Consider the following 25,068-nt stretch of genomic DNA (forward strand, 5'->3'; position numbering starts at 1 on the left):
TATATATATTGATATTGATTGATTGGATTTTCTCTCAGCTTTATCTATTATTATATATATAGATTCTTATAAAATAAAAAAGATTAAAAGTATATAGCTTTTTCCTTGCGACTATAATGCGTTTCATTAGTCGTAACCATAGCCCATAGCCGGCTTTAACCAGTACTAAAGTAAGACTAACAAACAAGGAATGATATCATTTTTTTTTTTTTTTTTTGAAGACCAAGGAATGATATCTTCAAATCATCAAAAATAATAATAATAGTAATGATGATGATGATGATGATGCGTCCTCAACCAGTGGACAAGGACATCCCATTAACAAAAGCTTTATTTATTTATTTATTTATTTTTTTTGAGAAACAAGACAATGATTTTTATTAATCAACAGAAGCTTCATTCAGTAACTACAAGATTTTGGACATCACAGGGGATGCCATCAGACCAATAGCTTGGACAAGGGGAGTATTTGGCTAATTTTACCAATTTACCTGCAACTGCATTCCCCTGTCTTTTTACATGTGAGAAAATGCATGAGACAAAATTCAAAGCTAAAGCTCTAATGTCCTCTACAACACGGCCAAAGAAGCTTAAACAGCTTGAGTCTGAATTGAGAGCCTTAATGATTGTTTCGGAATCGCCTTCAAAAACCACTTCCTCTACTCCGATCTCCAAAGCAAATGAAATTGCTTTCTGCCGGCAATAGCCTCAACGTCATCAACTGCTGAAGGGAGGTGAATTCTGTCCGAGAGTGCACTAATGACTTGACCACTTGAGTTTCTTATCACCACGCCAATGCCCGCCATTTGGAGGTCCTGGTATATAGCACTATCGAAATTAACTTTGCAATAAGGATTCCGAGGTGGCTTCCTGTGGATAGGGTCAAAGGTTGGCATCTGAACCATTGAATCTGGATTCGCTATCTTGGTTGGGATTTGAGCAAATTGGTACTCCTTTAGGCGATCAAGCATGTCTCCATAAATCTTATCATATGGAGTACAGGTAATCTTCAATCTAGTATCATTTCAATTATGCCAAATACTCCATGCTACATAAGCAAACCTCTCTGCTAGAAGGTGTTCATTGCTTCTTGCAATCCCAATCCATAAGTCTCGAAAATCCACAAATTGCATAGCAAGCTAATTCCTAAGCCATGGCTCTTCCCACTAAACTTCTTTATTCACCTGATAACCCCACAGTGCATGAATAACATCCTCAACACCATCATGACAAAGATCACAGTTAGCACTTCGAGTTACTTTCTTGGTAAATAGGTTTTTCTTTGTAGGGAGGGATTCACGGCATGCTTGCCAAATAAAATGTTTAATTTTATTTGGAACGTCTAAATCCCAAATTTGTTTCCAGGAGCTACTGTGAGCCAATGGGTTTGATGGTCCTAAAGTAGGAGTTTCAGTGAGCATTTTATATGCACTCTTTGTCGTATACTTCCCAGACTTAGTACCTGCCCAAATGAGTGTGTCAGCCTGTCAGGGGCTTGCCGTGAGCTGAGAGGAATCCCAAGGATGGCTTGGGCCTCATGGGGCAAAAATTCTGCTCGCACTCGTTCTTCATCCTAGTGAGGACTGTCTTCATCAATGAGTGCACAGACCAGAGCATTGTTGGGCAGATTTTTCTGTGGAGATATAATTCGGCTTGAAAACTTGTCAAGCAGCCACTTATCACCACGGATGTGAACCTGCCTCCCATCTCCAATACGCCAAATTGAACCCTTTTTAACAATTTCCCTCGCCTTAAGGATACTTTGCCATGCGTAGGACCCAGAAAGTTTCACGTCATTGCCCAAGATAGAGCAGGTGGGAAAGAACTTTGCTTTGAACACCTTGTATAGCAGGGAATCAGTATTATGAAGGAGGTGCCAAACTTGTTTACCCAATAGAGCAAGGTTGAAATTTTCAATGTCTCTAAACCCCAAACCCCCTTGAGACTTTGGTAAGCAAAGCTTGTTCCATGCTACCCAATGGATTTTTCTGGCCTCCCCCTTATACCCCCACCAAAACTTGCGGATCAATGATCCAATGTCTTTACAAAGGCTCTTGGGGAGCTTGAAACACCCCATGGTGAATGTTGGTAGTGCTTGTAGGACTGATTTGATGAGGACTTCACGACTGGCATTGGACAAAATTTTTTCTTTCCAGCCCTTGATTTTACTCCAAACTCTCTCCCTAATGTAGCTAAAACTTTGCTTTTTTGCTCGGCCAACAAAGGATGGGAAACCCAAGTATTTTTCATATTGGGAAACCGCCAAAACTCCAAGCAATCTAAAATTCTGTTTTGGGTGTGTTGCTCCGTGTTTGTGCTAAAAAACAATTGAGTTTTGCCCCGGTTTATTTGTTGCCCCGAAGCTTGTTCATACGTGGCTAAAATGTCCAACACCATTTGGCAATCTTTAACACTTGCTTGGCAAAATAACAAGTTGTCATCGATGAAGAACAAATGGGAAACCTTCGGCCCTTCTCTACATAATGACACTCCACGCAATTTCCCACTGTTTTCTGCTTGTTTGACTAAAGCATGGAGCCTTTCTGCACATAATAGAAATAAGTAAGGTGATAAAGGGTCTCCTTGGCAGAGACCCCTACTAGGATGGATCAATCCTCATGGTTCTCCATTTACCAAAATAGAATATGACACAGTTCGAATGCAACAACTTATTAAAGAAATCCATTTGTTGTCAAAACCCAAGCACTCCATAATTTTTTCTAGAAAATTCCACTCCACCCTATCATATGCTTTACTCATCTAATTTCAAAGCCATTAATCCCGACTTGCCATTTTTCTTATTTTTAAGGTGGTGTAAGGTTTCAAAGGCTATAAGGATGTTATTAGAAATAAGGCATTCAGACATGAAGGCATTTTGAGTTTCTAACACAAGTTTGGGAATGATTTTCTTGAGGTGATTTGCAATAGTTTTGGAGATAATTTTATATATGATATTGCAAAGACTAATGGGGCGGAAGTCTTTAGGGTTGGCTGGAGATTTTATTTTTGGTATGAGGGAGATAAAAGTATTGTAGGGATGCGTTTTGGACCCTAGACCCAAAGTATGATTGGATGCAAGCCTAATAGGCCCAATACAATGAATTTGTAGAGAGTAGGTTGGAAAACTGGGCTCTAATGAATGAGATAACAATTAGAATAGATTTTAAAAGATAATCAAATAGAAATGGACTGGAGTTATCTAAGTAAATTTGTCCTCAGCACAATCCAAGTAGGTCTGTTCTAGTATATATTGATTGAAAATGGTTACAGATATAGTTCAAGCTACTACAGTGCTTTCTCTTACAAATTCCTGATCCCCTTCTCTCATTGCTTCCTTCTTCTTTATACTCTTTTCTGTTTTCATCTCCATCCTTCACGTGCAGGTCAGATGGTTGGTCTTGATACTTGTCCCATCAGCACCTTCCTAAAATCTTTAGGTAGTAGCTGTAAGGTTGAAAGCCACTGTTCAGGTATCACTTCCACATTAATGCGGCCAGAGAGTTAGCTGCAGAGCAATTAATGCAGTGGTAGTAACTTTCCCCTTAGATATTTTAGGACTTCCCTCTGTCCTTTATTTTTGCAATGCTTATCCGTGCCAATAGAACTTCCTGGAACATCCCCCTGGACGTAGACCACCTATTCGAACCTCGGCTTTGGTTAGCCGAGGTGACATTTGTCCTCGGCCTACCCTCTCGTGCCATTATGACCAAAACTGACCTCGTCATCTACTAACACGGACTCCCTTGATAATGCTTACTCCTCCTTGAACGATCTCTAATCCTCGGCATGGGCTTTAGGCCCAATACATACATGGATAATAAGCTCCCGGGCCCAATACCCCTACAAGTATGATTTATATATGTTGAAAGACTTTGAAATTTTACCAATTATTCTACTTATTATCATGTAAATTTTTAAACTTTATCTAGTAAAATTTGAATAAAAATGATTTCTTTCATTTTTAGTGTTTTTTTTTTAAAAGGAAATTTCTAGTGTTTTATTTAATGTTTCGTTAATCACAACCGGATATATATCATTTTTTTTTCTTTTTCTTAACTTATAAAGTAATTAAAATTTAATATGAAAAAAAAGACATGACATATAAAATGACATTTGTCATATATCCTAAAATTAGTATTCATAAATTGGTCTAGTTAAGTCAAAAAAGCATATGTTTATGAACAAATTTTGTTTGTAGTCTACAAACTCTCCTTATATCTTTATATTTAATGTGAATTTTGACAAAGGACAAAGGACAAAGTTTAGCTATAAAATAAGTTGTAGCACAAGGTTACAATTTTACTCAATAAAATAAATATTACTATATATTTTGAAAATCTAACCGTTGAATGGCATGTTATTTACACTCTTAGTACATATGTAAACTTTTGTGTCAATTGGATTTTTTTCACTATATGATCTATAAGCTTATTTTTATGCATAATTTTAAACTATAGAAACTTGTAATTTAAAAAATTTAATGATGACATAGCTATTGATCTTTAATTTTTTTTTTTAAATTTTGCAAGCATGGAAATATAAGAAGAAGAAATAATTTAACGATAAATTTGTCAAAAATCATATCCAATAAAAAGATATTACGTAAGGTTGTAGATTTATGTTACAACTAATTTTGTAGCTAAATTTTTTCCTTTAACCAATTCATTATTAATTAAATTTTCTTATTATACTCTCCACGCTTACAAAATTTTAAGAGGATCAAAAATTAATTGTTATGTCATCTATTCAAATGTTTAAATTCTAAAATTTTATACTCTCAAATTATGGATAAAAAAATAAAATTATAAATCGAATAGTCAGAGCCATCTAATTTGAACAAAATTTGACATGGACGTTAAAAATTTAAAAAACATGTAATTCAGTATAGATACTAATTCAAAATATATAACAATATATATTTTTTTAATATAAGATATAATTTCTACTTTAACCTAATCGAAGTGTATATGTTTGTGAAACTCTCTCCTATAAACCTGAACTCTGACCCTTGCCTCCACACCCTATAAGTATTTATACTTGTAGAGTGATCACCGTATCAAATATGTGCGGTGAAAAAATATACATTTTAGTGTTGTAATATGTTTATTTACTTTTGCTACATCGCCATTGAGTGAAATCCGCAAGATTCTTCCTCAGCACTCAGCATGATCGTCCGTCAAGAGAAGTTTGTAGTAGTAGGTAACCTTGTACGTTGTGAGAGTGCCTTTTTCGGGATACTCAAGCCCAAGGATCCCGGGCCTGAATGAAAAGGAAGGATTTGGTGGACCGGGCCTTGATTCACCGCAGCTAACGAGCTGTTTAAGAATCAAGTGAATGCAGAGAATACTCCTGACAATATACAAAAAGACAACAAACAAGAATATCGAAGAGTACCAAAATTAACAACGTAAGTTCAGAAGGAAACAAAGCAGGGTTAGCAAAACGATAAAAAAAGAAATAGTACTGTGGGGATCCTGGGAATTATTAAGCAGTGTTTCATTAATAAGTTATCTGTTTTGATTACAGAAAGCTCACTAGGACGTGATACAAGGTCCAATCAAGCTCAAAAATTGCAGTCTTGAATGGCTATTTCAGCCTTCAAAACTTGCAAAGTTTGATTCTCGTTAAATCCGAGTATGTGCAATAGTGGCCTTTACAGGATATCGGGAAGCAGTATTTGTTCTTCCCTTAGTATTTTCTTTCTGCATAGATTTTTCTGATGGTTCTTCCTAGAGAATTTCTTCTTTCTTGTGTTTCTTTTTTTTTTTCTCGTTGCCTTCTTCACAACCCGTCCCCTCCTTTTATAATGGAGTTTTTCTGGGTGTCCCGGGTTCCCCTGTTTTGCTCTTTTGTAAACAGAGCATGTTCTGTCCCTGTCGCCTCGGTAAGTCCCTTTGCCGTTTTCTCTCATTCTTTCCTTCTCTTGGTTCTGATTCCTTCGAAAGCTTCTGGTTGGCCATCCTCTTTGGGACGTGCTGAGGTATGCCCTTCTCGGCATCCCCATTTCTGGCGTATTCTTCTTTTCCCTTTCTTTCCTATTTGGGCGGAATCCTGTTCTGCCATTTTTGAAAGTCATTCGTTGCCATTCTTCTTCCTTGTCCTGGTTCCCCGAGGCCCTTTTGCTGTCTGTGCCATGAGAGGTCACTCGCGTTTCTTGTTTTTTTCTTTTCCTGTCTTCTTTCTACCGATCTGTCCCAGTCTTCCTTTTTATTTGTGCTTGAAGGGATTTGAGGATCCTTGCTTCTTTATATTTTGCCGTGGTCTCTTTTTGGGATGCTTCTTCCTTTTCTGGGTTTCAGGATCCTCTGGGCCTTCCTTTTATCCCCCATGGGTCATTCGTGCCTATTACTTTGGGCTTAGCCTGAGATTTTTCCTTTTGGGCTTGACTTGTTCTTCTGTTTTGGGCTTATTTCATTATGACCCTTTTTAGACCTCAACATTTAGCCTCCCGAGCTCGTGGGTTGCCTGAAACCCACGCGTGAGTGATTTATGTTTCCTAAGATTTTCGTGGTATCCCCATTTTTTCGTCTTCTACTGGGTTCCCTTCCTTTTTTACTTGGGATCCCGACCCTTTTCTGCTGCTTTTAGTCACCTCCTTTTTGCATGTTGTATTCCCTTATAATTATTACCTTTTGCAGCTTCCTCTTTATGCGGAACGTGGCAGTTGGGTATTTGAGGTAAAACTCCTCTACCCACTTTTCTCGTTTCCCGTTATTCCTCATTAATAACTGCTGATCACTTCAAATTAAATTTATTGGCAACTGGCGCGTCTTTCCATAAACTGTTTTCCCCAACTGCTATTTGCGCCTTTATTGTAGCCGTTTCACCTTATCACTTTGCTTCTCTAAGTTTTTCATTCTTTGTGTTTCTCTTTCTTTTTTCTCTTCTTCTCTGTTACTCTGGTCTTCCTCCCTTTCGCACTTTCAATCTTTTTTCTTCTCAGAGCGCGTGTTGTTTCGATGGCTTCTTCTTCTTCTCGAAAGAGGAGAGAGCGTACTCCCAGTCCTTCTGAGGGTGAAGGTTCTTCTGGTTCTGCTCCGAGTGATTCTCACGAGGTTACTGAACGTCCGGCCTTCCCTTTACGGGATCCTTGGTATTCTCTCAGTTTATTTTTCCCTCATATATCTCATGGTGAGGCTCCTCCATCCCCTCACGTTTGGATGTTTTCTGGTCAAGCGGGTTTCGCTGGTTCCACCCAAGTTCCTGACCCTAGAGAGATTTTTGATCTCCATATCAGACAAGGAATCCGAGAGGCGGTTCCTATTTTCTTTGATTTTGTTCCAGGAAAGATTCAGGGCTGGCCTATATGGGTAGACAAGGAACTGTCTGATGCTGAATTTGTGGGTCGTTTGGAGCGCGCCGGTATCCTAAAGGCAGTGGCTATTTCCAGAAACCTTGAGGGCTTCAGAGACGCCAAAGGGCTCAGGCATCTGGTACGTCGTTGGTGCCCTTCCCTTCATACTTTTTTCTTTTCTACTGGTGAATTAACAATCACCTTAGAGGATGTGGTTAATAACTTCCTCCTCCCAGTGTTTGGTGAAGAGAATCCCTTTGATATTAACCTTTCTGGTGAGGATCTCGTGGTAGAAGAAAAATTATTTGGTCACTTCGGTGGTCGCGCCGCCTCTTCTGGTGGTAAGCCGGCTAGGATGGGGAGATGGGTGATGACCCTCTCTCGTGAAAAAGATAAGGAAGTGAGGTGGGCCGGTTTCCTGGCTTTTTGGCTTAGTAAGTTTTTGTTTAGTGAGTTCCCTGGGTACGGAGTTAAGTCTTCGTTTTTTCCGTTGGCAATCAAGTTGGCTCGAGGTACCCAGTATCCTTTGGCCCCTCTGTTTTTGGGTCACGTTTATTCTCAATTGGACCAGCTTCATGGAGATGAGGCTGAGGGTGATTCTTGTTATGTGATCACTTCATCTCTTCATTGTGCTATTCTTCAGATTTTCATGTGGGACCGTTCTGCAGCTACTTTGGCTAAGTGCAGGAATTTGAAATTTGTGAAGGACAAGTTCCAAGGATCCCCCGACATAGTGAAGGGTCTTTGTGGCAATTCTACTGATGCCTTTCCCATTATTTTTCGTTAGATTAGCTTGAAAGGTGGCGGCCTCAATCTTGTGGAGTTGTTTGACCAAGCAGGGAGCTTATATTGGAGATCCCCTCGTGAGTTTGGTCCTGGCTTTGCGTGTGATTCTGTGTTGTCTTCTTTTTTATCTTCTACAGGTAATACCTTTGACTTGCGCCGTGGTGATGAGGGCAGTCTGGCTTATCTTGCTTGCATTAGCCCCTCCTGGCTTCCTGTGCCTTCTTCAAGTGGCCCAAAATATACTCATTATTCAGCACACCGGGTGCTCCGGCAATTTGGTTTTGATCAGGACATTCCTCCAGTTTTTAAGGATGTGGTGCCATCCCTTCCTTCCTTGGATTCTTTCTTGAGGCTGCAGGCCTTTTCTTATTGGTCACGGAGGAGCCCCCAATTTGCAGTGCCTAACTCCCAGAGAGGAGTCTTTGCTTCTAGTGGCTATACCAGTTATTGGAGAAGAGTACAAAAGTCCTTTGTTGATTATGTTGGCACTGGTACAGTTTGGGATGCCCTAAATCCTATCATTGTTTCTGCTCCGACATCCAATAGACGTCTATCCCTTCCTACTGCTGGGATTGTTTCTGCTGCTGCAAGCAGCAAGACTGGGTTTGCAGAGTGGCATGCCTCCAGGGGAGGTTGGGTGGCTTATGGACAGGATTTTCCTGAGACCTGGCTGGGTGATAGTCTCATCATTGGTGCTTCCTCTGGGGTGCCCATCAAAAGGGGTGCAACAGAGACAATAAGTGCTGCCACTGCTCCGAGTAAAGGTAAAGATGTCAAGTCGAAGAAAATGAAAGCTGCTGATGTTGGCGAAAGTACAGGGGGTGTGGAGATAGGCTCTGAGGCGAAAAGAAGGAAAACGGGGAAATCTCAAGCACACTTGGCATCTCAGGAAGGCAAGGATGTCAGGGAACCTTTGGTTTCAAGGACCCAGAAGAAGACCAAGGTAGAGTCTTCTTTTCCCCAGGTTCCTGTGACTGCTTCAGTCCATGGTTCTTTAGGATCCTCTGGTTTGGTATCCCAGCCTCCTTTAGGACCCTCTGGGCGTACTCGTAGTAAGCAAAAGACTTCCAGAGAATCTGTAGAGAGAGAGAGAAGGGCAAGACTTCTTTCCTTCTTCTCTTTTTTTTTTTTATTCACCTTGTTGCACTTGTTTCTATTTTGCTGACGAGTGGTGATTTCCTTTACAGTCCAAGCGCAAGTCTGATCACAAGACGGGTAAGAGCCAATCTTCTGGAGACGACGTGGTATGTGTTCCCCCTTTTTCTTTTGTTCTGACATTGTGTTGTCTGCATTTCCTGCTGTTGTGTTTTTCTCTCCCTTTCTTTTTGACACTGCCTTCTCCTCTTCTTCTTCCTTTAGGTGGAGGTATCCCCTCCTATGACTGATAAGGCTCTGGGGGAGGAAACTATCACAGCTCTTTCTGTTGTTTTTCCTGTTATGGGGGAGGAGCCCCCTACTGATGACCCAGCCGAGGAAACTGGGCAACCAATGCAAGGTTCCCAGGATTCTCAGGATCCCAAAGCTTCTAGGATCCCGTCATCTCAAAGTCCCCATCTTGAGCGTACTCCTAGTCCTATCAGGACTGTGTTTCCTCAGTCCTTGTCAGATAAAGGTGCTTTGGGAGACACTCCTTTATCCAAACAAACAGGTAAACCTTGTTTCCTTGGAATAGCGTTATATTCTACTTTCTTTTCCAGTTTTTCTTGAGTTCCTCCTTTTCCTTTTCCTTTTAGGTCAAGCCAGTGAGAAATCCGCTCCAGTGTTGCCTCTTCTTTAGAATCAGAAAGCTCAGAAGGTGAGTGCAAGCTACTCCCATCGTGTTTCCTTTTCTTCCCCCTCCCTTTTTTTTTTATATATGGCGAAGCCCCCTGCATCTATCCCTTCTTTTAGCCACTTTGCCATTGGTCCTTCACCTTTTCTTCAACTTGCCTTATGTTCCTACCCAGAATCTTCGGGGAAGTCAGGAGATCAGGAAGAAGAGGCTCTGCCCCAAGAAGCTGGAACCGGTTTGTTCTTCTTTTTCTCCCCTTTTTTTTTTTAGACTAAATCCGTTCTTCCTTTTCTTTTCTTTTCTTCTTTTTTTTTTTGAATATTGATACAGGCTTTGCAGGTTCTGAGCCTGTTATTCCTGAAGGAATTGTGAGACCTATTCAAGTTGCTGACCTTCGTCCAGAGCAAAAGGCTGCAAGTCCTCCTGTCTCTGCAAGTGGTGACACAGTGATGAGGGATGTCTCGAAGATGACTGCCTCAGATCTTGATTCAAGGCTTTCTTCTTTTCTGGCTCGCTTTGATCTCTTGGAATTCAACAGTCTTCCTGACAGCCACTTCCATGTTTTTGGGTCTTCCTATGGCAGCTTCCTGCGTTTCTCTGTTCCTGTGGAAGGCCTGCCGCTGCTAGAGAGTCTGCTTAAGAGTCACGGGGATTTTACCAGCGGCTTCAGGGGAGGCGTTTTTCTAGGCAATATTTTAATGGAGTTGCTGTGTGCTGTGCTGATTTCCCTAAGGAATTCCTCTATAGATTCCTTGTCTGAAGAAAAGCTTCTGGAGTGGAGAGGGGTGGTGCAAGACCTTCTAGAGGCTAAGTTTAATTTGTCTTTTCTGCTGGATCACTTGCGTCTGCTGGCTCATATGCTGTTTCAGAGGCAATCATTCAAGAGTATAGACACTGAGATAGCTGCTGCTGAGGAAGCTTTGGCTCGTGCTCACAAGGTTTTACAAGACTTGAAGGTCAAGCGGCAGAGGATCCTTGCTACTTTGGCTGTGCCTGTTATTTCTCCGGATGCCTCCCTGTTGGCCGGCCTCATTCCTTAGCTTTTTTTTTTTTACATAAACAATTTGGGATTGTATAAGTTTTTCTTTTTGAACATTGTTCTGCTCTTTGCTTTCTCTTTTGTGTTTCAAAACTGCTTCTTTTTTTTCTTAGTATGTGAATCTGCCTTTTTCTTTGGTATATTGCCTTTTCTTTCCTATGGCTCTTTTCTTTCCTGAGTCCTGGACCATGCTCTTCACAGGCTTCACTGTAAATTCTGGTCCAGGTACCCGGTAATCTATTGTGCAAGTACTGAACTGGGTACACTGGTATCCTTCCCTATGTACATATTTTTCTTTTTGAGACACGGTCCCAGTTCATGAACTTTGACAGGTTCCCCTTTTGCCAAGTGCTAGGCTAGGTATCCTAGATATTTTACTTTTATTCTGTGATCCTAGACCTATGCACTTGGGACTGTTTGTGGGATATCTGAAATTATTTGTGAGGTGAATCCTGGGCCATATGTAAAAGGGTATTACATACTCTCCCCTTTTTTTTTTTGACTCAGGTATCCTTCCTTAAATTTATCCAAATTTGGTTTTTTCTGCAGTATTTAAAGAAAAACTTAAATGTTGAAGAAACAGGAATTTCATTAAAACATGGTCATTTTCAAGGAACAAAGAAAAAGTCTTTTGGTGCAGTATTGACCACAAAGTGTCAATCTATCACATGTTCCTGAACAAAATTATCTTAGACCAGAATTCATGATAAAGGCTGAAAAATAAAAAGACAAAAATAAAAAGAACTTAGCAGATAGTGAAGTTGGTGAAAGGACCCTAAGGTACCGGGATCCCCTTGTCCTTATGCATAGTATTGCTTCAGCCATTTCCCGTTTATGGGCTCTGTCAGGACTGTTCCATCTTCTTTGGCAAGGTAATAATACCCACTTTCATGAGCTGCATTGATGATGTAGGGTCCTTCCCATTTTGGGGTGAACTTGGAAGGCCCTAGCAGGTTCCTCCTCACGTGCTCCGCCATCCTTAGCACTAATTGCCCTTTAGTGAACACTCTTGGGCATACTGCTTGTGCATATGCTCTGGTCATTCTTTGCTGGTATCTCTGGCTCCTTTTCTTAGCCAGTTCTCTTTCTTCTTCTACTCCTTCCAGATCTGCTAGCCTCTTTTCATTGCTTGCGTCCTCACTTTCTCCCTGGTTTTCCTCCAGAACTATCCTTGGTGTAGGAATGACTAACTCCACAGGGCTGATGGCTTCTGTTCCGTAAACCAGGGAGAATGGGGAGAATCCTGTGGCTGTCTTTACAGAGCTTCTACATGCCCAAAGCACATCTGCCAGATGGTCACTCCATTTTCCTCCATACTCATGCTTCATTTTCTTAAGGATTTTTAATATTACCCTATTAGTAGTTTCAGCTTGGCCGTTTCCTTGTGGGTAGTATGGGGTAGATTTTCCATGCGGTATGCTTCAATTAATCCCTTCATATCTTTGTTTATGAATGGGGTTCCATTGTCGCTGATCAATCTTCTGGGGATCCCGAATCTTGTAATGATGTGGTCTCGAATGAAATTTGCTACAGCTGCTCCAGTAGCTTTTTTCAAAGGGATGGCCTCTACCCATTTTGTAAAGTACTCCGTGGCTGCCAGGATCCATATATAACCATTGGATGGAGGATTTATGGGTCCTATGAGATCGAGCCCCCAAGTATGAAAAGGCCAGGGCATCGTCATATCCTGTAGGACATTTGGGTGAGTGTGAATTGCATCTCCTAGGACTTGGCAAGCGTGACATGTTTTGACCAGCTCCTCAGAGTCTCTTTTCATCGTTGGCCAGTAATATCCCAACAACAGTAACTGCTTGTACAGCCTTCTCTTTCCTGGATGACTTCCACAATCTCCAGAGTGCACCTCTCTGACTACTTCTCTAGCTTCCTTTGGTCCCAGGCACCTGAGGGGATCCCTATGGTATCCCTTTTTGAATAAAATGTCGTTCTGCAAGAAATACCTGCACGCTAGTTTTTTGAGCTTGTGGGCCAGTTCCCTGTCAGTTGGCAAGATCCCCCGAGCCAGGTATCCTATGAAAGGAACCCGCCAATCTTCTGCAATAAACACCGCGTAGCTTTCTTCTTTATCAATTGCCAAACGACATTCCTGGCATTTCCCCTGTATGATTGCTGCTTCCTTGTCCATATCTGGCCAGTAATACCCCATGCGTTGCATCCTTCTGTATAGGCTGACTTTTTCTGCAACTCCACATGCTTGGGCATGTAATTCTTCTAGTTTTGCCTTTCCTTCCTTCTTGGTGATACATCTGGACAGTATTCCTCCTGGCAGTCTTTTATACAATTCTCCTTCTATCTGAGTGTAATCCATTAGTTCTTTGATGTTCCCTCTAGGGCTTGCCTCTTTCATCCTTTCTTTGATTTCGTCCCTCCAGTCCCACTGTTTGGATTCCCCGGGGTACATCCCTTGGAGGATCCTTACAATGGAATGTTCCTGCCTTCCTATTTTTATCAGCGTACCCCTCCCATTAAATGGTATTTGGGATCCCAGGGTGGCGAGAGTATCTGCAAACCTGTTTTCACTTCTTTGAGTGTATTCTATGCTGAAGGTTTGAAATTCCATCTCCAGCCTTTGTGCCCAAGTCCTGTAGGCTGCTAAGCTTTGTTCCCGTAATGCAAAGTCACCTTTCACTTGGGAGACTACAAGATTAGAATCTCCCAGCACTCTCATATGTTTCACTCCTATGCTGAGTGTTATAGTCAACCCAGTTAAGTATGCCTCATATTCAACTGCATTATTAGAGCATGAGAAACCAAGCTTGAAGGACAGGGGCATGATATCCCCATTTTCGCAGCTTAGTACAATTCCTACCCCATTTGAACTTGCTGTAGCTGACCCGTCAAACCTCATGGTCCATTTCTTCCCTGGGATCTCCATCACTGCTACCTCACCAGGGATTTCCTCGCTCAACGGGCCTTCTTCCTTTCCTGGGAATTGAGCTAGCAAATCTGCTATGGCCTGACTCTTGACAGCCTTGGGAGTTCTTACACCTATATCATATTGTGAGAGCAACACTAGCCATTGTGCTATCCTTCCCGTGAGAAGGGGCTGATGTAGGAGCGCTTTTATGGGGTGGGACTTGGTTACCAAGAGGATTTGGTGAGTTGAGAAGTACCTCTTCAACCTTTGGGATGCATAAACGATCACTAGGCAGGCTTTCTCTATTCTGGGGTACCTGGTCTCGGTATCCTTGAGTGTTCTGCTTACATAATATATGGGCTGCTCATTTCCTTGGTCATCTTCTTGTGCCAGCAAAGCTCCTATTGCCTGAGAGTTTGATGCTAAGTATAGCAAAAGAGGTCGCCCACGTACTGGTGCCTGGAGGGTGGGCAGATGATTCATAATACCCTGAATTCTTTGAAAAGCTTCATGCTGCTCTGTTCCCCAGGTAAATTCATTTCCTTTTTTCAATAGTTTGGATAGGCCTGCTGTAGCTGAGGCTAAACCAGGCACAAATCTCCTGATATAGGAGACCCTTCCCAGGAAACTTTTGAGTTCCCTAATAGTAGTTGGTCTTCTCATCGTGGCAATAGCTGTGGCCTTGGCTGGGTCCACGCTTATGCCTTTGTGATGTACCAGGAACCCAAGGAACTTTCCAGCAGACACTCCAAAGGCGCACTTCATGGGGTTCATACGTAACTTGTATTTCCTGCATCTTTCAAAGACTTGCTCAAGTACTTGGAAATGTCTTGTTCTGGTTTTTGACTTGACCACGATATCGTCTACATAATCTTCCATCTCCTCATGCATCATGTCATGGAAAATGGCTGTCATGGTCCGTTGATACGTAGCCCCCGCATTTTTGAGGCCAAAGGGCATTATAGTGTAGTAAAAGTTCCCAATCGGAGTTCTGAATGCCGTCTTCTCTGCATCTTTAGCTGCCATGCGGATTTGGTTGTATCCACTGTACCCATCCATAAACGAGAACATTGAATTTCCTGCAACTGAATCTACAAGGAGGTCGATATTGGGCAAGGGGAACTCATCTTTAGGACATGCCTTGTTCAAGTTGCGAAAGTCTACACAGCAACAGATCTTACCATTTTTCTTCTTCACAGGTACAATGTTGGAAAGCCATTTTGGGTGTTGGATGGGTTTGATAAAACCAGCTGTTAGTAATTTCTTGACCTCTTGGACTATTTGAGCTTCTACCTCAGTGTGGAAGACCCTAGCTGGTTGGACTACTGGCTTCATCCTTGGGTCCACATTAAGAGAATGGACTACCAACTCTGGGTCTAGACCTGGCATCTCATCATAGGTCCATACAAACACATCTCTGTATTTTTGAAGCAAGGTTATCAATTGTTCTCTTTCTTGAGCCACCAATTGACTGCTAATGAAGACAAGTTTTCGGGATCCTGGTTCTGTTCCCAAGTCTACTTCCTTTAATTCTTCCTCAGGTTGAATCTGGGCCTCCTTAACTGGTTCTTCTGAGATTTCTTCTTGGGCCATCATGCAGCTTGGTGGTCCAGGACCTTCCTGCACAATGCATTCAGGTCCCGCGCACCTTCACAAACGATAAATTAGCCTTCCCCCAGGTTCCCGCACCACCACACATTCTCGGGATCCTGAAGAGCTGGGCTCCCTCTTTTGTCTTTTTCTTTCTAGAAGGTTTCTCAGGTCACGGGTGCCCCTTCCTCCTTCTTCTTCTTCTAGGACAGGTGCCCCCGGGGTCCCTGGGGCGGGGTTCTCATCATCTGGCTCCAACTCATCATAAAACATCGTTTCTGTAAAGTTCACTTCTCCCTGGCTGAAAGGATTATGATTGGCAGGGATCCTTATGGGCCTCCCATTCAGTCTCCCTTTAATGCATTGATGGAACGTGGATGGAATAAGGCGATGTTTATGAAGCCATGGGCGTCCCAGCAACACGTGATAAGAAACTTCTGCATTAATCACATGAAATCTTGTCAGAGCTACTATCGGCCCCACCCTTAAGGCTAGCTGCACGTATCCTTCTGTTGACTCTACTGATCCTCCAAATCCTGTTATCTCTATGGGAGCCCCCAGGATCCTTCTGTCAACTAAGCCAACAGCTTCCAGGGTACTTAAGGCTATGAGGTTGAGTGATGCCCCCGTATCCACCAGTGCTCTTCTGACTTGAATGCCGTTTATGGTGGCCATTAGATAAAGGGGTCTACGGTGGTCTGGGTGCTCAATCTCCATGTCTTCATCAGTGAAGGTTATTGCATTGGTCGTTTCCAGGAAAGCTCGACTAGCATGTGACTCAGCTGTAAAGCATTCCATCCCTGAATCTGCTGCTATGCTCATGAGAGACTCTGTGGCCACCCTCCTTGCTTCTGGTCCGAATCCTAATTGATTGAATAGTGACCTGAACTTGGGATTCTTCTGGAGGGTCCTGACTGTGCTCGGGTGGAAGGATCCTTCAGATTCTTCCTGCTTCTGCCGGGTTCCCGTGTATTACCACTGCTACCACCCCTTTTCCTTTGTGGTTAGGCAAGGGGTTCCTCTGCACTTCCGGCTCCTTCTGAGTGAGCTCCAGGGTTCCTTCTCTCAACTTTTTGTGGAAGAGTCTGCGAAGGGTCCAGCAATCCTTGGTGGAGTGCTTGACATAATTATGGATTCTGCAAAATAAAGGGTTCTTCCTTTCTTCTTCTATTGGTGGCCTGGACACAGTGAATGGCCTGACAACCCCATCTCCAATCCACTTGTCTAGGACATGGCTTAACTCTTCAACTGTACATGGGATCACTGGTGGTTCCTCAAACACCTTCCCATCTGGTCTCTTCCTTTTCTCTCCTGCTGATGCTGTCATAGCTTGGGATGCGGGCAGCCTTTTTGTTCTCATGGTTTGCGCCGTCCTTCTAGTTCTCTGTAGCAGGTCAGCAAATTGTGTGATACATAAATTTTCAAGGTTGAGCCTGTAATCAAAAAGCATGTTGGCTATACAGGTTTCTACGAGCTCCTTTTCTTCATGGTCTCCATAGCAGTCTAGGGACACATCTTCGAATCTTTTAATGAATTGAACAGGATCTTCTCCAGGTCTCTGCCTCACCATTTGCAGGTTCTGGAAAGTGATTTTGTCTTCACCAGGGTAATATTTGGCACTGAATTTTTCCATCATCTCATCCCAGGTTTTGATGGACCCGGGTCTCAGTGTGGTGTACCAAGTGTATGCCCTATCCACTAAGGATTTGGCGAATTCCCTTAAACATAATTCTTTGTCTCCTGCATAGGGGCCCATAGTGTGGACAAACCTACTCACATGTTCCACGGCACTTTCATTCCTTCCATCGAAAGGATGGAACTTTGGGGGTTTGTACCCCTTAGGGTATGGTTTGCCAAGAAGTTCTGGAGGGAACGGGGGATCCCGAGAGAATTGCTTGGGGATCCCTGAGAGTTTTTCCCTTTCTTGCTCCAGGAGGGCATTGACGTCTGCCAGTGTCAAGTACTGAGGGTTGGCCCTTCCTCCCACTGCTGACCCTCCTTCTGGCTGCGTCCCATCTTGGTGGCCAGTAGGGGGAATATTGTCTCTGACTTCCTGTGTCCTGCCTTCTTTGAGAAGACGAACTTCTTGCTCCAGATCCTTTAACATTGCTGTCATTCTGGCCATTAGGTCTGGTTCCTGCCTTGTGTGTCTTTGTTCTGACACCACCTCCTGTTCTACCAAGGGTATCTCACCTCCTTGCCTGGAGACTTCCTCGTTTTCTCCTACAGGCTCAGAGGCCGTAGGTGGCACATTAGTTCCCTTGTTGTTTCTTTGTCTTGGAGGCATTCTCTGTGAAGGGTTGCTTCTTCCTTCTTCTTTGCCCAGTCCCCAGCGGAGTCGCCAAAATGTGAGAGTGCCTTTTTCGGGATACTCAAGCCCAAGGATCCCGGGCCTGAATGAAAAGGAAGGATTTGGTGGACCGGGCCTTGATTCACCACAGCTAACGAGCTGTTTAAGAATCAAGTGAATGCAGAGAATACTCCTGACAATATACAGAAAGACAACAAACAAGGATATCGAAGAGTACCAAAATTAACAACGTAAGTTCAGAAGGAAACAAAGCAGGATTAGCAAAACGATAAAAAAGGAAATAGTGCTGTGGGGATCCTTGGAATTATTAAGCAGTGTTTCGTTAATAAGTTATCTGTTTTGATTACAGAAAGCTCACTAGGACGTGATACAAGGTCCAATCAAGCTCAAAAATTGCAGTCTTGAATGGCTATTTCAGCCTTCAAAACTTGCAAAGTTTGATTCTCGTTGAATCCGAGTATGTGCAATAGTGGCCTTTACAGGATATCGGGAAGCAGTATTTGTTCTTCCCTTAGTATTTTCTTTCTACATAGATTTTTCTGATGGTTCTTCCTAGAGAATTTCTTCTTTCTTGTGTTTCTTTTTTTTTTTCCTCGCTGCCTTCTTCACAACCCGTCCCCTCCTTTTATAATGGAGTTTTTCTGGGTGTCCCGGGTTCCCCTGTTTTGCTCTTTTGTAAACAGATCATGTTCTGTCCCTGTCGCCTCGGTAAGTCCCTTTGCCGTTTTCTCTCATTCTTTCCTTCTCTTGGTTCTGATTCCTTCGAAAGCTTCTGGTTGGCCATCCTCTTTGGGACGTGCTGAGGTATGCCCTTCTCGGCATCCCCATTTCTGGCGTATTCTTCTTTTCCCTTTCTTTCCTATTTGGGCGGAATCCTGTTCTGCCATTTTTGAAAGTCATTCGTTGCCATTCTTCTTCCTTGTCCTGGTTCCCCGAGGCCCTTTTGCTGTCTGTGCCATGAGAGGTCGCTCGCGTTTCTTGTTTTTTTCTTTTCCTGTCTTCTTTCTACCGATCTGTTCCAGTCTTCCTTTTTATTTGTGCTTGAAGGGATTTGAGGATCCTTGCTTCTTTATATTTTGCCGTGGTCTCTTTTTGGGATGCTTCTTCCTTTTCTGGGCTTCAGGATCCTCTAGGCCTTCCTTTTATCCCCCATGGGTCATCCGTGCCTATTACTTTGGGCTTAGCCTGAGATTTTTCCTTTTGGGCTTGACTTGTTCTTCTGTTTTGGGCTTATTTCATTATGACCCTTTTTAGACCTCAACATACGTCCTATACAATAATAACTCAGTAGAGTAGTAATTTTGACTTCTTCTTTTTTTTCTCTCTCTATGGCCTTTGGATTAACGGCCCTCTGACGTTGCCATCTTTTCCTTCCCACTGCTCAATGAAAGCACCCAAATCTCTATTTCATTTCCACACTCCATTCCAACCGTTGGATGAACTGTAATCTCTCTAGCTACAGTGGTATGAGTGGAATTTTCTAAATCCATAGATATTGATTTGACATTTTGAGGAGGGGTGGTCTGTACCTCATCTCCTCCTGATATTACTAAATTACCCTTAGTAACTCTCTCACCTTGACATGCTGGTTGGTTTGGCCAACGGCCCCAGCCATTTCTAACTGGATTTTTACGTCTAGTTACAATCATCCACGAACCATAGTTAGACTCTGGCGTGCCTGGCGAAAATGGGTAATTACCCATAAAAAACAAACTATATAGTTAGTAGTGCCGGTTTACAAACTATATGCATTTTTAGCAACTCGAGCCTTAAAGACTCGATTTTGGGCTCCTAACATGGAAATCGAGTCTCTAAGACTCGACTTCTAACCAAAAATAAAATATTAATGCAACCCAAAATGCAGAAACAGCGGAAAAAAACGCAGAAAGAAAGAAAAAAAAAAAAAAAAAAGAAAGAGAAGAAGAAGAAGAAATGGAGATCAGCTCAAGCCGACCCAGGCCGCACCAGATCCAGGCCGTGAGCGACCAAGTCGCCGCGCGACTGTTTCTGGTTTTTTTTTTTTTTTCTTTCTTTTCGGATGAACACATTCTTCTCTGGGTTTTTTTTTTTTTTTTTTTTCTTTCTTCTCTGATGAACCATTCTTCTCTGGGTTTTTTTTTTTTTTTTTCTTTCTTCTCGTTGCGGTTTTCTTTTCCTACTGCCCTTGTGGTTTTTTTTGTTTTGTTTTTAAATGTAAATCGAGTCTTAAAAACTCGATTTCCATGTAGACGCCACCTGAAAAAAGTGCCACATCAAACGCAAACAACCCATGAAAATCGAGCTTTAGAGGCTCGATTTAGGGGCCCAAAATCGAGCCTTTAAGGCTCGAGTTGCTAAAAATACATATAGTTTGTAAACCGACCCTACTAACTATATAGTCTATTTTTTATGGGTAATTACCCATTTTCGCCGGCGTGCCTTCAGCTTTCCTTTCATTGGATGGTGCAGGAGTATTATCCTCCTTGACTGTTTCGGCCACCTTGGGAAGGATTTGGTAGCTACAACTCTCTTTCTTATGTCCAATTCTTCCACAACAGAAGCACAGAGAGCTAATTCCCTCGTACATGACCCTCTGTTTCAACCTTCCAATTTTAATAGTGTAGATTAAGGGCTTATCCCAGTCCACTTGGATACATAATCTTGCATAACTACCTCTAGAACCAGTAGCCGTGAATGAATCAATCCTCAGAACAGGCCCAAGTGCACTGCCAATCTCCTTCAGTACCATCGCATCATAAAATTCAATGGGTAATTCTGGGAGTCTTGCCCATACTGCTACTGATGTGAACTTTGCCTCTGAAGCCTTGAAGTATGACTCCCAAGGCTTGATAGCTAGGAAATGCTCCCCCACAAACCATGGTCCTCCTCGAAGCACCTTATCATAATCTTCATTGTCATAAAATTTGATCAAGAAGAAGTCTTTGCCTAAGGCTACACAGTCCATCTTTCCCTTAGGATTCCACATGGCATTGATCTTGAGAGTGAGGTAGCTGAAGCCCACAGACCTTCCAAACACTTTCACTATCAATGTCTTGGACCAAGGGGCTCTGATACGTGATTTTGTTTCTCTGGACAGTGAAACCTCCACCATTCCTTCAGATAGCTGCTCCACTTCATCGTCTGATACCTCAGCATCTTCAATGTCCTGTTCAAAACGAAATGCCTGTGCATATGCCCCTGGAATATCCCCTATCAGACTATCCTTGTAGCCCACCAATTTGCGTGGCTGGGAGAAAGCTCTTTCCTTGCTATTATCTTTCAGCTTTTTAACGTTCCTTTCCAGTAGCTCGTCCTCCTCGCTGGAACTTTGTGTTTCTCTTTCAAACTCAACCTCCATCGTCTCTTTCAGCGTGTCGTCTAGCGTAATTTTGACTTCTTACGCAAAAGAAAGCACCTCATGTCCAATAAGTGTGACACTGACACCATTCCCAGCAGCCAGAGATGAACTGCTGATAAGCCTGTGTGTTTGACCAAAACTGAATCTCCTCTCTCTCTCTCTCTCTCTCTCTCTCTCAAAAAATCTTAAACTCTTGTAAAAATCATCAATGGCTGCCACCCCTTTCCAGTTCTAGTTAATAACCCATATCTCTCTGAAATCAGAATCCAAGCACACACACCACACCACACCACACAACAGTCATGAAGAATCTTGTTGCTAATTTTGGGTTGTTGCTTATTTCACTCTTATTATGTTCTGTCTCTTTATTAACCTTAGCAGATTCAAACACCTCCGCTACATGTCCAATGGATCTTAGCTATGTCCTAAGAATCCCATGGAACCAATCCCTTTGCCAAAAGTTGCAGCCCACAGAAACCATAAACATCACAACTGCCCAAAATGTAACCACCACAGAGTTATGTTGTCAAATCCTCTTGCCCCTCTTCGGCATAGGCCTTGCCCAACACCTCAAAGAAACCTCACTTTTCCACCTCCCTGACCTCCCAACTTCCACTTCTTGTCTCAATGATTTCCAATCCAAAATCACCGCACTTTCACTTCCCACCACACTTGTCTCCTCTTGCTTCCCGCCTCTTCAGTTTGTGACTTCACCAAACATCTGTGCCCACATAGAGACTACCAAAGATTGGGTCAACGAGCTTGGACCCACTACTGCTTTGGACTCAGGTTGTAAGTCTGACCTCACTAATCTCACTTCCTGTGATGCTTGTGTCGCAGCTGGGTACCAGGTTATGAAAGAATAGATTGCTAGACATGGTAATACCTCTCAAGCTAAAGATTGCTTTTTCTTTGCTGTTCTTTATGCTGCTGGTATTGTTAATGCATATGGACCTGAGAGTGATGGTGTTATGACATGCGTTGTTGCTGTAGAATTTAATTCAGAAGAGGGTTCGGGGGATAAGGGTCATTCAGAGCTTGTTTTTGGGTTAACAGGAGCTGGGGTTGCTGTTGTGGTTATGTCTTGTTTGTTGGGGATATGTTTTTGGTATGATAGGAGGTGGAGGAGGAAGATGGGTGAGGGGTCTAATTTGAGGTACGGTCATGATTTGGAGGAACAATGGTCTCAGTTAAGAGTGAGGCCAAATACCGGGTCAATCTGGTACAAAATTGAGGAGCTTGAGAAGGCGACTGATAATTTTTCGCAGAAGAATTTTATTGGACAAGGTGGATTTGGAATGGTTTTTAAAGGGGCCTTAGCGGATGGGACTGTGGTTGCAGTGAAGAAGGTTGTGGAGTATGATTTTCAAGGAGATGCTGAGTTTTGCAATGAGGTTGAGATTATTAGCAATTTGAAGCACCGGAATCTTGTTCCACTTAGAGGGTGTTGTGAGGTTGAGAGGGGAAGTCAAAGGTACCTTGTATACGATTACATGCCTAATGGCAATCTTGATGATCATTTGTTTCCGTCGGGTGCTGGTGGAATGGGGAAGTCACCATTGACATGGCCTCAAAGGAAGAGCATAATCTTGGATGTTGCAAAGGGGTTAGCTTATTTGCACTATGGAGTGAAGCCTGCAATATATCATAGAGATATCAAGACCACAAATATACTTTTGGATGCAGATATGAGAGCAAGAGTGGCAGATTTTGGGCTTGCAAAGCAGATCAAGGAGGGTCGGTCTCATCTCACAACCAGAGTGGCTGGAACACATGGGTACTTGGCCCCAGAATATGCACTTTGTGGACAGCTGACTGAGAAGAGTGATGTTTATAGTTTTGGGGTGGTGGTTTTGGAGATAATGTGTGGGAGAAAAGCTCTTGATTTGTCATCAGGATCACCACGTGCGTTTCTGATAACAGATTGGGCTTGGTCTTTGATAAAAGCTGGAAAAGTAGAAGAGGCTTTAGATGCTTCTCTGTCGAAGAATGACGATTCTGTGAATTCGAATCCAAAGAGCATAATGGAGAGATATGTGATGGTTGGGATTTTGTGTGCTCATGTGATGGTTGCTTTGAGGCCAACCATTTTGGATGCACTTAAAATGTTGGAAGGAGATATTGAGGTACCGGCAATTCCAGATAGGCCAACGCCTCTTGGGCATCCATCGTTTTGTGGCAATGGTAATACTTTCAGCATATCACCAGCACTAAGTGGGCCACGATTAAATAGCAAGAACACGCTCAGGTAATCAAGAAAGTTATAGTTTTAACAATTTATGGACTGCTGAAAGGTTGTAGAGACGTGGAAGCCATGTGCATGGAGGCCATTCCTTGCATGGATTTATTGTGTTATAGCATTTAAATGCATATATTGGTCATGACCAAAGAGCATTATACTGGTTCTAGGAGGCCATACCAGACTATATAGGTGAAGGGTTGACTATATTCATAAAGTTGTAAGGCAATGTTGATAGCCATAGTATATACCTCCTGAAAATAGAGGCAAGTAGACTTAGCACTTAGCAGCACAATCAAAGAAATTGAAGATGGGCATGAGCAAACAGTATCTGTGCCAAGAAGCAAACTTAATTTGGAATTCAACAATTAGCATCTTACATGAAGGATTCCTTATTTTCTCATATATTCTTCCTCCTTGAGTTAAAATGTAAGGACTAGTTGGGATCTCACTGAAAAGGAAATTCACTTGTAACCTTGCTATCAGTACTTTTACATATTGAATTGTAAAATTTTTTTGGTTTGTTTTCTTTCTTTCTTCTTCTTTATGAAGCTTCCATTGGCTGTGTTGTTGTGTTGACTTCAAGAACCATTTGTCATCAAAGGGAAGTCACAAGCTTAATGGTTGTTGCATTTCACAGGTTTGCTGGAGAGAGTTGAGCACTTCAGTAGGGGTTTGAGTACTTGGAAGATTTCACACTTCCACTTCTTTCTTCTTGTAATAGGTTTTTTGTAGATTAAGGAAATATGTAAAAACTAAAACTGAATTTAGATAGCAGTTCAAGCTTGTAAAGATTCTGTATTGAAATGTACATACAAGGTTAGAGTTTCTCTGTTACCATGAATTATAGATTGAGGCTTGGATAGCCTGCACAAGTAATCCTCTGTCATTTGGAAATGGAAATCATTGACCACTTTTTTGTAGTGCTGCAAGCTCAGTAGGTTTTTTTTGTAGAGAAGGGTTTTGAGAAAGAGTTTTTCCTTCTCTTTTATTTTTGCAGTTTTATAATGCAGTATAGAAAAACCCCTATATCATTTTAATCAATTTCACAGGTAAATTGAAAGCCTGGGGGGATGGATGATGATTAGAACAATGAACGAACCCAAATATTTATATGATTAAATTGTTTGTATTCCCATAAAATGCTTAAACAAGTGAACATCAAGTTGAATTTGTTGTTGAGCAGAAAGAGAACATCAAGCACTTGGAATTCAAAAGGTACTTTCCTCCTCCTGCATCTTCTTCTTTTTATTTTTTCATTTTTTATTTTTGGTAGGGGGTAATCGATCACAGGGCCAAATCTCACATTTCAAACAACAATTTTCATAATGACTTAGTTGAAAAGTTTTAATAATAAGATAATGTTTGTGACATTTACTCTTGAAAAAATGGTGGAAAACATGAGGTGTTATTTTTTTTAATAAGTGGTGGAAAACAAGAGTTTGCATTTGTTTTATTGCATATTTATATACATAGTTTTACTTTTCAAGATTCATGAATCAATTGGTTGCATTGTTGACGTGGACAATGAACATATGCAAAAAGGATCATCAAATGAACACTGGTGTAGTGCTGGACATTGATCCTTCGATGCTTAAATCAATGAATAATTATGTCTCCATATATATAGAATCATTAATCAAAGCGAGAGAGAGGGTAGTTTTTTTGTGATTCAAATAATTATGTGTACTTTTTTTGTCATTTTCTCTTCTTATAAAGAATCTTTATGGCTTGGTATGAGGACCGTTTCTTGAATCATTGTTGTTGTGGTTAATGAAGACTATATTCAGTTTGCTATAATGGAAGAAGATAGTTAAGTTAGTATA

At 42.0% G+C, this 25,068-nt stretch overlaps 1 pseudogene across 1 annotated transcript; it reads left to right on the forward strand.

Annotated features, from left to right (window-relative positions):
• Positions 1 to 20,601: 20,601 nt before the first annotated feature.
• On the forward strand, positions 20,602 to 23,769 carry LOC115977492 (annotated as a pseudogene). Its single transcript, XR_004088560.1, has one exon. The product of XR_004088560.1 is annotated as a probable receptor-like protein kinase At1g11050 (transcript).
• The last annotated feature ends 1,299 nt before the right edge of the window (positions 23,770 to 25,068 follow it).

This window comes from Quercus lobata, chromosome 2 (assembly GCF_001633185.2).
Source record: "Quercus lobata isolate SW786 chromosome 2, ValleyOak3.0 Primary Assembly, whole genome shotgun sequence".
NCBI lineage: Eukaryota > Viridiplantae > Streptophyta > Magnoliopsida > Fagales > Fagaceae > Quercus > Quercus lobata.